The sequence below is a fragment of the Loxodonta africana genome, chromosome 3 (genome assembly GCF_030014295.1).
Source record: "Loxodonta africana isolate mLoxAfr1 chromosome 3, mLoxAfr1.hap2, whole genome shotgun sequence".
NCBI lineage: Eukaryota > Metazoa > Chordata > Mammalia > Proboscidea > Elephantidae > Loxodonta > Loxodonta africana.
This window is the reverse complement of record NC_087344.1, coordinates 141,318,478-141,332,107: the sequence shown is the minus strand read 5'-3', so window position 1 is coordinate 141,332,107 and position 13,630 is coordinate 141,318,478. Positions and strand designations below refer to the sequence as shown.

The following is a 13,630-nucleotide window of genomic DNA, read 5'->3' as shown; positions in this document are numbered from 1 at the left end:
TGGGAACCCATTCACTAGCACCTAACAACAACATTATGTTAAAGTTGTTTCAGTGTATCTGGTAGTGTTTCTTTAATGTTTTTCTTGCATAAAAAGATACACTATGTACTAAGACAGACATTTGGCTGACTTTAAATACTAACTGTTCTGACTTACATACAAATTGAATTTAAAGACAGACTTATGAACGGAACTCATTCATAACCCCGGACTACCTGTATATGGATATAAACTCCTGGCATTTCCAAATGTACATGGCATATATATCCCTGCTGAAACTGTCCATTTAAATCTGTGAGTGTCTACACGGCTAGTGGACTCTGTTTAGATTGTATTCCCTGATAGGACAGTTTGTTGTTCATACTGACACTAAATCCTGTGCGTATTGTTCCACGGTCTTTGGCAAAATTGTTTGTATCCCCGTGGATTTTGTATATTTATAAATGTGACAATTTACTTTGCCTCTTTTATTATGTAGTATTCATATTTGCTAAAATAAATACAAAATGTCTGGATTAACAACGCGAAACAGCAATTTTTACACAGGAAAACTGCTGGTTAGCATCAAAAGGTTTCTGCGTACTTTCTGTTCACTAATTATTTGTCAGAAAAATACACCTAACAGAGCGGCTTAATTACAGGTAAGTATAAATTACTTAAGTGTAAGTAAAGTGGAGCCTGGACCGCAGTACGCCTGCCTTTCGGCTTCCTTAAAGATTACAGCCAAGAAAACGCTATGGAGCAGTTCTACCCTGTCACACGGGCCTCGCCATGAGCAGAAATCGACTTCACCGCATCGGATTTGGGTTTTTGGGGACCGCAGTTGCAAACCACACTTTTTCCTCAGGCTGGGCTGACCCGTTCCAGTAACGAAAACAAACTACAAATCTCAGCATGCAATGCTCCAAGTGGTGCTAAGGGGGGCAGCCAGGATAGTCGCAATGCACTCTGGGGTTTGTAGTGCGTGATCAAAGCAAGGCACTCACCAACTTGGTACTTACCGGACCCAGCCACTACCAAGAGACTGAGAGATTCACGGGGCACGACTCGATGATGAAGCACTACCCAAAGCCGCAGTGCTATGAAGACAGCCACAGTTCCTCCTCCTAGAGCTGCTAGAGTAAGGGCACCTTCCATGCAAAAAAAAAAAACAAAGCACATGCGTACTACTTCCTGAAGCCGACAGCTGACGTGTAAAGTCCAAACACTACAGGTGCCTAGGAGGCTCAAACTGCATGCAGAAGGTCTAGGTGGCCTGGGCTTGGGTGAACTGGGAGGGAGGAATTAAGCGCCCGAGGGACAGTCTCCCCGCTCCTGGGGATGTTTGGCTGCTAACCAAAAGGTCGGCAGTGGGAATCCGTCTGGCGTTCCTTGGAAACCCTAAGGGGGCAGTTCTGCTCTTCCTGTCCGGTCGCTATGAGTCGGAATAGACTCCACGGCAATGGGTTTTGTTTTTTATGGGCCTCTCTGTGGCTGCTGCGCAAGCGCTAACTGAAATACAGGAAGTTAAGCCATTGAGGAGTTTATTTCATACCGTAGCGAGATTCAGGATCCTTGTGCTCCCTAAAGGCCCCAAAGTTCTCACATGAGGAGGTGTTTTCAGCTGTACCGTCTCTGAATTCAACCCGAGGCTAATGGCATGCATCGCCTTTTTTTTTTTTTTTTGCCTTTTTTTTAACTGTCCAGGGAAATGCTTCTGTTGCCAGATTACAGACACATAAAAACCAAACTGGCCCCGTTACGGTCATATTGATTTCGACTCATATACGCTCATACCGACCCTATAAGCGCAGAGCAGAACTCCCCCACAGGGTTTTCAAAGAGCGGCTGGTGGATTGGAACTGCCAACCTTTTGGTTAGCAGCTGAGCTAGTAACCACTGCGCAGTCTGAGCTCCATTGAGACCTGTGAAAACCCTTATAGAAGTTAAAAGCATGCGCGTTAGAAAAGGGGCAGTTTGGGTGTTGCATTCCCTTGGAGGAGGAGGAAGTTGGGAGAGGGTGGAGGCAGGTTGGTGGTTTGGCAGGCAAATAAACAGCTATGAAGATAATGTCTGAAATGGCTTTGTAAACTGACAAATGCAATACAGATGCCAGGTGTTAGGCTGCAGACCCTAAGCTCAATATTACTAAAAAAAACTCAGTGCCGTGGATTCGATTCCGACTCATAGCGACCCTAGAGGACAGAGTAGAACTGCCCCGTGGAGTTTCCAAGGAGCACCTGAAGGATTTGAACTGCTGACCCTTCGGCTCCGTATTAGGAAAGATTTAATGCTTACAGGACACGTCTGCATTCCCATTACTGCCCCCCCCCCCGTAACTACCAGTGTCAGTAGGAAAAAACCACTTGGACCACACTTGGAATGAACGGGGGTCATCAAGTATTTGGGGGCTGCCAGGAAATGTGGAGAATCAAAGAGGGTGGGGTGGCAGACATTGTTTGGAGTCATTGGTTGAGTTAAGGCCAGGTTCAAGCCAGGGTCAAACCTTGAATTAAGGCCAGGGTCAAACTGTTCAGTGTCCCTGATGATGAAGTTGAAGACAGTAGGGAGGAGCTAGGTGGCAGGGAGGGACAGGAATAAACTTGGGAACTCTTGAACAAAATAAGTGTCTATTTGGTAAGCTGAGCCTTAGGCTGTGACAGCCTATGTACAATAGACCAAAACACTGCCCAGTCCTGCACCACCCTCATGATTGCTGTTAGGCTTGAGCATATTGTTGCAGCTACTCTGTCAATCCATCTTGTTGAGGGTCTTCCTCTTTTTTGCTGACCCTATACTTTACCAAGCATGATGTCCTTCTCCAGGGACTGGTACCTCCTCATAACATGTTCAAAGTATGTGAGACGAAGTCTTGTCATCCTTGCTTCTGAGGAACATTCTGGCTATACTTCTTCCAAGACAGATTAGTTCATTCTTTTGGCAGTCCATAGTATATACAACCTTCTTCGCCAACACCATAACTCAAAGGCATCAATTCTTCTTTGGCCTTCCTTATTCATTGCCCAGCTTTTGTATGCATATGAGGCAACTGAAAATATCATGGCTTGGGTCGTTGTTGTGGGCTATGAAGTGGAGTCCGACTCATAGCGACCCTACAGGACAGAGTAGAACTGCGTCCATAGGGTTTCCGAGGAGCAGCTGGTAGATTCGAACTGCCAACCTTTTGGTTAGCAGCCTGAGCTCTTAACCACTTCGTTGCCAGGGCTGTTCCTTAAAATGATGTCTTTGCTTTTTAATACTTTAAAGAGATCTTTTACAGCAGATTTGCCCACTGTGACAAACATTAAAAATTTATTATCAAATGACAAAATGAATAAAGTCATATGATCCATAACCGATCATAAGTAAATTCTGCCTTAGGGGTGGTTTTTATTATCTTCTTAAATCTATTTCCTGAAGTTTCTATGGAAAATATCTAATAGTAATGTATATTGTTAAATTTTTTTAAGTAAGATTGGTTTGCACTGTTCAGAAGAATTGTGTACTTAATTTATTCAACATATTTAGTGAAAACCTGCTATATGCCAAACACTTTCTTAGGTGGAGGAGAAGTTGTATGAGTAGGAGAGCTGTCCAAGGAAGAACCGTGGACTATAGCAATGACAGTGCAGGTAGAAGAGGACAGATCTGAAATATAAATAAAACTTGTTAATGGATTAGATATTGGGGTGAAGAAAAAGGAGGAAACACAATGGCACCTAGATTTTTGGATTCAAAACTTGTTGGATGGTGGCATTTGCTAATAATAGGCAGACTGGAAGAAAAATAAGCTTTTGTGGTGGAGGGTGAGGGAGAAGATGAAAATGAAGTGTTCTGTTTTGGATGTTAGTTTGAATAGCCTGCTAGACATATAAATGTTTATGTCAAATAGGCAGTTTCATGTACAAATCTGAAGTTGAGTTCAGGACTAGAGGTATAAATTGCATTTAAAGCCATGAGACTGACTGAGGAGGTTAGATCCACCCTTTACAATAGAATTCTCTGCAATGATGGAAATGTTTTCTATCTGTGTTGTCCAGCATGGTAGCCACTAGCCACATGAGGCTTATGAGCACCTGACATGTGGCTAGAGAGACTGAGGAATTGAATTTTAATTTTATTTTAATTATTTTACATTAAATAGACACACATGATCAGTGGCTATCTTATTGGTTAGTGCACGATAGAGAAAACCTGGAATTGCTAATATTTAGAAGTCTAGAAAAGAAAACTGGACCAGTAAAGAAGACAGAGAAGGAAAAGCCAGGGAAATAGGAGGAAAATCAAGAAAGAATGGTGCCCATAAAAACCAAAGAGGAAAAAGATTCAAGAATGAGAGTGCAGTCAGTTATGTCACATGCTGTTAGTAGGTAGGATCAGATGATTTGGGAACAGGTTAGTCACTGGGATCGAAACAAGAGCAGAATTTTGCGGAGTGGTGGCCACGGAAGGCAGATGGAAGTGAGCAGTAATGGGAATGAGAGGTGAATAAAAGATAGTCTCTGTAGACAGTTATTTCAAATTTTTCGTTGCAGGTGAATGGATAAATTGGGTGGGAAATGGAGGAGAATTTGGAATGAAGACAACTTATTTTTTTAAGTGCGAGATACTCACCATGTTCGTTTTGTCTTAAGAATGACCCAGTAGAGGGGAGAAATTGATGTCAGAAGGAAAGGGAATGAGAGCAGGAGCACATTTCTTCTAAAGATGAAAAGGGTTGGGTCTAGAGCACAAGTAGAGGGGCTGGGCTTTGATAGGAGTAGGGACACTTACTCCATGGTAATAGGATGGAGGACAGGGGATATGGATGCAGATGCAGGGAGGCTTGTAAAATTAGTGATGAGTAAATGAGAGTGTGGAGACGGGGAGTGTAGAATGTGGGATGCTTGAAAAGAGAGAAGAATGTAAGAAATAATGATCCTGAAGAGTAATTGGCACACTCACCAGGACCACTGTAGAATTTACGGACAAATTGAAATGCCTATTTGAAGTTTGTGATAACAAATATAAAGAGAAAACAGGATAATTTGGGGGTATTTCTTCCCCCCATCCCCTCCCCCACTGGAAAGGCAAACAGCTTAACCAGAGTTAGATTTTCTCCAGGTGAATAAATGGAGAGAGAAGGTTCTTTTCAAGGGATTGAGATCTGTGGAATTTCCTCTGGACATAGTGGAAAGTGAAGATGGGAGAGTGAGTGAATAGAATAGTGGATGAGTGGTAACGTCAGTGGATTAGAAGCCTCAATAAGGATGAAAATTTGCAATGAAAGAACTGGAGTAAGTGAACTATAGAGATTAGAGGTGGCAGACAAAGAGTGGGATGCTTAAAGTCAATAATGTATTTTTAGTGGTGATAGTATGTAGGGTGCAACTATGGAAATGGATGAGAAAGATCACTGGGCCCACCCACATGGATGCTGAGGAGTGGAGAGGAAGGTGAGTCAGAAGTTCAAATTTTCAAAGACTAAGATGTTGGAAGATGACAGCAACCAAAAAGAACATTGGCTATTAGCTGGATATCTCCCATTTGTACCTCTAGATCCATTCTCCATCCTTCTTCACCCTACTCTGCTATAGAAGTTGAAACCTATAGATTAAATAAACAGGTTTCCATGCCCTCTGGTTCTGGCTGGGTTTGGCCAATGGGATCCTCAGCCGGAGATCAGTTTGAGCAAGGGCTGTTTCTGCTCCTTTCAACATGGCCTTGTCTACACACTTCTCTCCTTCTGGGTCCCAGCACTCGCCTCCTTTATCCCTTCGGTCCTAGGAATGCTAACAGTTCCACTTGTAACACATCCTTTGTGCTTCCCCAATGCCTCGTTCACATCTTTGTAAAGAGTCCTTTTATTAAACCATCCTCATACTAACCTGATACGAGTGTACCATGTGTTTCCAGTTGGGCACACTGACGGATACAAGGTGGTAAAGGTGTATGACAGAAACTTCAGAGGAGCTGGAGTTGTTGAAAGGAGGAGAAATGTTTTGGAAGCAGCAGCAGATGACCAAGAATAATGCTTTCCCTACCTCCTATGGAAGTGTGAAGCACGAATGTCCTCTATCTGAGAAATCTAGCAGGAAAGTGTTGTTTGGGGAGAGCAAGATTTCAGCTTATGCAGGAAGTAGAGAACACATTCAACAAGATGTTGAAATTATAGCATAATTTTCGGGTTGCAGATCAGGACCTCTAAGAGGCCCAGTGAAAGGATCCGTAGGGTGTTGATGAATGGGGGTTGGTCAGATTGGGGGATTTACGAGGAACTATCAGGGGAGAAAAGGTCTGTCAATCTGCTTCCAAAAAGACTATAGCCAAGAAAACCCCATGGAGCAGTTCTACTCTGTAGCAAATGAGATTTGCCAGGAGTCAGAACTGACTTGAGGGCAAGTTAACAATAACAGCAATGTGAAGAATCAGGATGATAATGAAGGATCTGGAAGGCTTCCAGTGATTGAGGTAAATAGGAATGTGGGTAGGCTATCAATTCATAGTAGTTCAATTCTACCAGTACCTACTGGTGTGCTGCACCCTGGGCTAGGCTCTGGGGGTACAGTGACAAGGCAATAACAAGTAACACCCAAGCAGTGACTTAACAATGAGCCTGACTGTGTGAACCACATGCCTCTCAACAAGGCCTCCTGGAGAAAAGCCATCAAACACATGCTTTCATAAGCTGCCTTGAGTGTGGGCTCCTAGGGACCCTGGCCCTAGACCTCTTTCCCCTACAGTTCAACCATCTTTAATCCTAATAAATATACACAACCATGGATAAAGAGGATTGAAGTTTTTCTGCAAGTTCCGGGGAGACCACATGAGGCAACATTATGTTTGTCCATTAAAAGGTAGGATAAAGCTGGAAAGGAGTTCTTAGTCTGGGCCAGAGACAAAACTGAAGTATATAACCACCTGGACAGATGATTGTATGTCTTGCCGTTAAAGATCTTCCAGAAGATTGGGCAGGACAGGTGACAGAAATTGTACCAGTACAACCCAAATAATCTTATAGCTAAGACTCATTTTTCCTTATCAAATACACTAATATATGTTTGAGTAACAACCTTTCGTGGGTCTAGGACTCTTTGAATGCTAATCCTTGAAGGCTGAACCAACTGCTTAATAATTACAAAAATTGGCATTTATTGTATGCTTACTATATTCCAGGCTCTTAGAACATATAGTCACAAATTTAATTCTCACAAATCCTTTTAGGTAGGTACTATTTTGATCCCCATTTAGAGATAAGTACAGAGAGATCATGTCACTTGCTCTAGTTCACAAGCCAGGAATTGGTAGAATCAGGATTTAATCAGTCTGACTCTACAGCTCACACTTTACCTTCACACTATCACTAGAAGTATTTGTAGTATATTTGCACCAATTACTGTGCTAGATAGAAAATATATTATGTGTACAACGACAACAAAAACAAAAACCAAGCCTGTTGCTGTCGAGTTGATTTGAACTCATAGCAAACCTATAGGACTGTATATAACTGCTCCATAGTGTTTCCAAGGCTGCAATCTTTATGGAAGCAAACTGCCACATCTTTTTTCAGCAGAACAGCTGGTGGGTTTGAACCACTACCTTTTAGTTTGTAGCCAAGCACTTAACTCCTGTGCCACCATAATGTATTATTTATTTTGCCTGACCATTTGTAAAATTAGAATTAAGTAGAAGGAAAGGAATTTTTTAAATTGGATTTTTCACCTGACAGTCAAAAATTCCTTTTTATTTTTCTAACTTCTTCTCCCAGTATGTTCAAAAAGGATGCGAGCTATATATACATATATATATATATATACAGAGAGAGAGACCCATTCCTCACTTATCTACATGATTAGGTTCCAAAGATCAGGTCATTATGTGAAAATTGGCAATATGCAAAAATGAAGGATGACCACATCATTACACAACTACCAAATTACATCAGTACATAACTGCCAAACCACTGAGAATCATGGCCCAGCCAAGGTGACGCATAACGTTAACCATCACAGCCAGCGTTACTCTTGCCTTGCACCTCTGCATTTGTTACTGCCGGACATATGTCATTAATTTGCAAAATAATCAGATAGTCTATTTTTTACTATTGTCATAAATGTGAAATTTCAAATAATGAGACAGTAGATAAATAAGGAGTAGATATGTGTTTATATATATATGTAAATTAAAAAAATTAAATACGCATGATATATTGCATTGGGCAAATGTGCGGCAAAAGACCTCTTTAAAGTGTTAAAAAGCATAGATGTCACCTTGAAGATTAAGGTGTGCCTAACCCAAGCCATGGTATTCTCAATCACCTCATATGCATGTGAAAGCTGGACAATGAATAAGCAACACAGAAGAAGAATTGACGCCTTTGAATTATGGTGTTTGTGGAGAATGAACTATGGACTGCCAAAAGAACGGACAAATCTGTCTTGGAAGTAGTACAGCCAGAATGCTCCTTAGAAGCGAGGATGGCGAGACTTTGTCTCACTTAATTTGGATGTGTTATCTGGAGTGACCAATACTTGGAAAAGGACATCATGCTTGGTAAAGTAGAGGGTCAGCAAAAGATAGGAGGACCGTCAAGGAGATGGAATGACACAGCGGCTGCAACAATGGGCTCAAACGTAGCAATGATTGTTTTGGCGCGGGACTGGGCAGTGGTTCATTCTGTTGTTTATAGGGTCTCTATGAGTCAGAACTGACTCAACGGCACCTAACATCAATAACAACAACAAATACACACACACACGCTATTGATTCAAGATTAGTTTAAAGTGAATTTAGAGTGAAAATGTGAAAACGTGTCCAAAGTACATTAGGTGAAGTTTCGCCATCCTTGCTTCTAAGGAGCATTTTGGCTGTACTTCCTCTGAAACAGATTTGTTCATTCTTCTGACAGTCCATGGTATAATAAATATTCTTCGCCAACATCATAATTCAAAGGCGTCAATCCTTTTTTGGTCTTCCTTGTGTATTGTCTAGCTTTCCCATGCAGTTGAGGCGATTGAAAATACCATGGCTTGGGTCAGGTGCACTTTAGTCTTCAAAGTGACATCTTTGTTTTTTAACACTTTAAAGAAGTCTTTTGCAGCAGATTTACCCAATTCAACGAGTCATTTGATTTTCTGGTGGCTGATCCCATAGGCATGGATTGTCAATCCAAGTAAAACGAAATTCTTGACAACTTCAATATTTTTTCACTTTATTATGATTTTGCTTATTGGTCCAGTTGTGAGGATTCTTGTTTTCTTTATGCTGAGGTGTAATCCATTCTGAAGCTGTGGTCTTTGATCTTCAACAGTAAGTGGTGCTTCAAGTCCTCTTCACTTTCAGCAAGCAAGGTTGTGTCATCAGCATAACGCAGGTTGTTAAAGAGTCTTCCTTCAATCCTGATGCCTGTTCTTCTTCATATAGTCCAGCTTCTCAGACTATTTGCTCAGCATACAGATTGAATAAGTATGGTAAAATGATGCCACCCTGACACACATCTTTCCTGATTTTAAACCGTGTAGTATCTACTTGTTCTGTTTGAACGACTGCCCCTTGGTCTATGTACAGGTTCCTCATGAGCACAATTAAGTGTTCTGGAATTTCCATTCTTCCCAACGTTATCCATAATTTGTTGTGATCCACACAGTTCAATGTCTTTACATAATCAATAAGACACAGGTAAACATCCTTCTGGTATTCTCTGCTTTCAGCCAAGATCAATCTGACATCAGCAATGATATCCCTCATTCCATGTGCTCTCCTGAATTCAGCTTGAACTTCTGGCAGTTCCCTGTTGATGTACTGCTGCAACCACTTTTGAATGATTTTTAGGAAAGTTTTACTTTTATGTGATGTTAACGATATTGTTCCATAATTTCCACATTCTGTTGGGTCACCCTTCTTTGGAAAAGGCACAAATATGGCTCTCTTCCAGTCGGCTAGCCAGGAAACTGGCTTCCAAATTTCTTGACATAGACAAGTGAGCACCTCCAGCGCTGCATCTGTTTGTTGAAACGTTTCAGTTGGTGTTCTGTTAATTCTCGAAGCCTTGTTTTTCACCATTCCCTTCTATGCAGCTTGGACTTCTTCCTTCAGTACCATCGGTTCTTGGTCATATGCTACCTCCTGAAATGATTAAATGTTGACCAGTTCTCTTTGGTACAGTGATTCTAAAAAGTGCCCCTAAAGCCTCTGCCTGGCATCTCTGTCTCTGGGACTTTGGTTCATTTGTTGTTGGTGTTGTTAGTTGCCATTGAGTCAATTGCAACTCATGTTGATCTCCTGTGTGCAGAGTAGAACTGTCCCATAGGGTTTTCAAGGCTGTGACCCTTTGGAAGCAGATCGCCAGGCCTGTCTTCTGAACCTCCTCCAAATAGGTTCAAACTGCCAGCTTTTCAACTAGTCAAATAAGTGCTTAATCACTTGCACCACCCAGGAACAGCTTTGGTCCATCTAGTCCTTCTTTTCTCTTTCATTGTTCATCTGTTCTCTTTTCTGCTTTCTAAAATTCTTTTTTGCTCCCAACAAGATTTTTATCTTTGAAAGAAACGTGCAGATTGTATCTTTGCCTGTATCTGACCATACATTATCTTATAGGAAGACAAAAACATGGCAAATCTCCTTTGAAATTCATATATCATGATATATTTCATTAATATAATATTAAACATGCTATCTACCATTTCGGAAACCCTGGTGGAGTAGTGGTTAAGTGCTATGGCTGCTAACCAAAGGGTCAGCAGTTCGAATCCACCAGGTGCTCCTTGGAAACTCTATAGGGCAGTTCTACTCTGTCCTATAGGGTAGGTATGAGTCGGAATCGACTCGACGGCACTGGGTTTGGTTTTGGTTTTTTTTCAATCTACCATTTAGTAAGTATTTATGTATTTTCTCAATTACTTCTCACAAGTACCCTATGAACTAAGTACTATTATTATCTCCATTTCGTAGATGAGGAAATTGAGGATTCACCATGCTAAATCAACACTGCTGGTGTGTTGACTTGGATTCCCCTGAATGTACTGTGGCCCCCTAGTAGTTTCAGGAATATAGCGATATTACTAAAAGGAGGTACTTAATGCAGAAAACATTTTATGCTGAGAAGGGGATAAGAAAAGTGAAATTTACTTATGTATCACTTAAAGATTAGTGCTATTTTCTCTTGGAAGTTTTGTGTAAAGAGTATGCTAATACAATTTTGTCGTTGTTAGATGCCGTTGAGTTGGTTCCAACTCCTAGCAACCCTATGCACAACAGAACGAAACACTGCCTGGTCCCGCTCTATCCTTACAGTCGTTATGCTTGAGCCCATTGTAACCACTGTGTCAGTCCATCTTGTTGAGGGTCTTCCTCTTTTCCGCTGACCCTGTAGTTTACCAAGCATGGTGTCCTTCTCCAGGGACTGATCCTTCCTGACAACATGTCCAATATATATAAGATGCAGTCTTGCCATCCTTTGCTTCTAAGGAGCATTCTGGCTGTACTTCTTCCAAGACAGATTTGTTCGTTCTTTTGGCAGTCCATGTATATTCAGTATTTTTCCCGAACACCACAATTCAAAGTCATCTTCTTCAGTCTTCCTTATTCATTGTCTAGCCTTCCCATCCATATGATGCGATTGAAAATTCCGTGGCTTGGGTCAGGCGCACCTTAGCCTTCAGGGTGACATCTTTGCTTTTCAACACTTTAAAGAGGTCCTTTGCAGCAGTTTTGCCCAATGCAATGCGTCTTTTGATTTCTCGACTGCTGCTTCCATATGTGTAGATTGTGGATCCAAGTGAAATGAAATCCTTGACGACTTCAGTATTTTCTGTTTACCATGATGTTGCTTATTGGTCCAGTTGTGAGGATTTTTGTTTTCTTTATGTTGAGGTATAATCCATGCAGAAGGCTGTGGTCTCTGATCTTCATCAGTAAGTGCTTTAAGTCCTCTTCACTTTCAGCAAGCAAGGTTGTGTCATCTGCATAACGCAGGTTGTTACTGAGTCTTCCTCCAATCTTGATGCCCTATTCTTCTTCATACAGTCCACCTTCCCAGATTATTTGCTCAGCATACAGATTGAATAGGTATGGTGAAAAGATACAACCCTGATGCAAACTACTCAGTATCCCCTTGTTCTGTCCGAACAACTGCCCCTTGATCTATGTACAGGTTCCACAATTAAGTGTTCTGGAATTCCCGTTCTTCACACTATTATCCATAATTTGTTATGATCCACACAGTCTAATGCCTTTGTATAATCAATAAAACATAGGTAAACACCCTTCTGGTAGTCTCTGCTTTCAGCCGACATCCATCTGACAAATACACTTGACAACAAGGTATGTGCCGTTTAATCTAGTTTCCTCTTCCCAGTGTCTCCATGACCTATTTAATATCCTGTTCACCTTTTGGATCCCTAGAGGATCAGTGGTTAGGAGCTCCGCTGCTAACCAAAAGATTGACAGTTCGAATCCACCAGCCACTCCTTGGAAACCCTATGGGACAGTTCTACTCTGTCCTATAGGGTCATTATGAGTCAGAATCGACTCAGTGGCAATGAGTTTTCGTTCACCTTTCAGGAGCCCTGGTGGCGCAGTAGTTAAAGCATTCAACTGCTAATTGAAAGGTCTGTGGCTCAAACCCATCACCTGCTCTGTGGGAGAAAGATGTGGTAGGTTGGTTCCTTAAAGATTTACAGCCTTGGAAACCCTATGGGGCAGTTCTACTCTCTACTATAGGATAGCTATGAGTCGGAATCGACTCGAGGGCAGAAGGTTTGGTTTTGATTCACCTTTTATCAACATTATATGCCCTATTCATTGTGAAACACTTCTCAATTTGCTACTGACAGTCTTGTTAATTTACTGACATGGTTTGTTGATATAAATCTCAGGTGACTTAGATAGTTCCCAAATGACGGTTCCCTTCTCTTCCACATCAGTACTCCAGGGGGTTGTCTGGTGGCTGAACTTGTTTTGGAGTAAGTTAATTAAAAGATAAGTTAAGTGAACCTAAGGAAGCCTTACCACTTTGTAATCCTCAAGTCGTATTTGCTGAGGAAACTGTGGAATCACTATGCCTTAACTGACAAGTATAGAAGAATCTCTAAATTTGGCTTTCTGAAAAGATGCTAAATGAAACCTTTTAAGGTTAGTTTCCTCCATCAATTATACCTTCTCTTTCTGAATCTTTAACCAGCCTATAAAACATGCTCAAGTCTCTCCCATTGAAAAATAAAAGGAAAATCAATAAAACCCTACCTCAATCAGTCTGGCTCCACATAATGCCTTTAAACTACCAGTCAGCACAGCCCAACCACACTAAAATGACAGTCTAGCCTTTAACCACACCTTTTATGCCTTTGCCAGAGTACTTTCCACTCCCAGTCTATTTTTATCCAGTTGGACTATTTCACGGAACTGTGCTGAGAAAGAACAAAGTCATATATCAGGTGCTGAGAGGTTGTTGGTCATCTTGAGCATGTAGCCAGGCAGCCTGTTCTCAGGTGGATGATCTGGGGGTTCCTGCCAGTATATGTGAGAAGTATGGCCCTCCCAGTCCAACAGAGAATGCAACAGAAGTCAGGTGTTGGCATAGTCCTTGCCCTAGAATGACACCTTCCTGTGCATATTGGATACTTCCATGTATATTATATGTAGAATATAATATACATTCATTATGTTCATTATG

At 41.5% G+C, this 13,630-nt stretch overlaps 1 protein-coding gene across 12 annotated transcripts in view; it reads right to left on the bottom strand.

The window, feature by feature from the left end:
* Positions 1-1,931, bottom strand: part of LOC111752889 (UDP-N-acetylglucosamine transferase subunit ALG14 homolog) — a 363,040-nt gene extending 361,109 nt beyond the window's left edge. For 4 of the 12 annotated variants that reach the window (XM_064282233.1, XM_064282232.1, XM_064282235.1 and 1 more), the window contains exon 1: positions 1,002-1,929. The gene's annotated coding sequence lies outside the window, so the exon portion shown is untranslated. Of the gene's footprint in view, positions 1-1,001 lie in introns of all 12 variants that reach the window. The other 8 variants (XR_010321454.1, XR_010321456.1, XR_010321455.1 and 5 more) reach the window with 7 other exon arrangements.
* Positions 1,932-13,630: the final 11,699 nt, after the last annotated feature.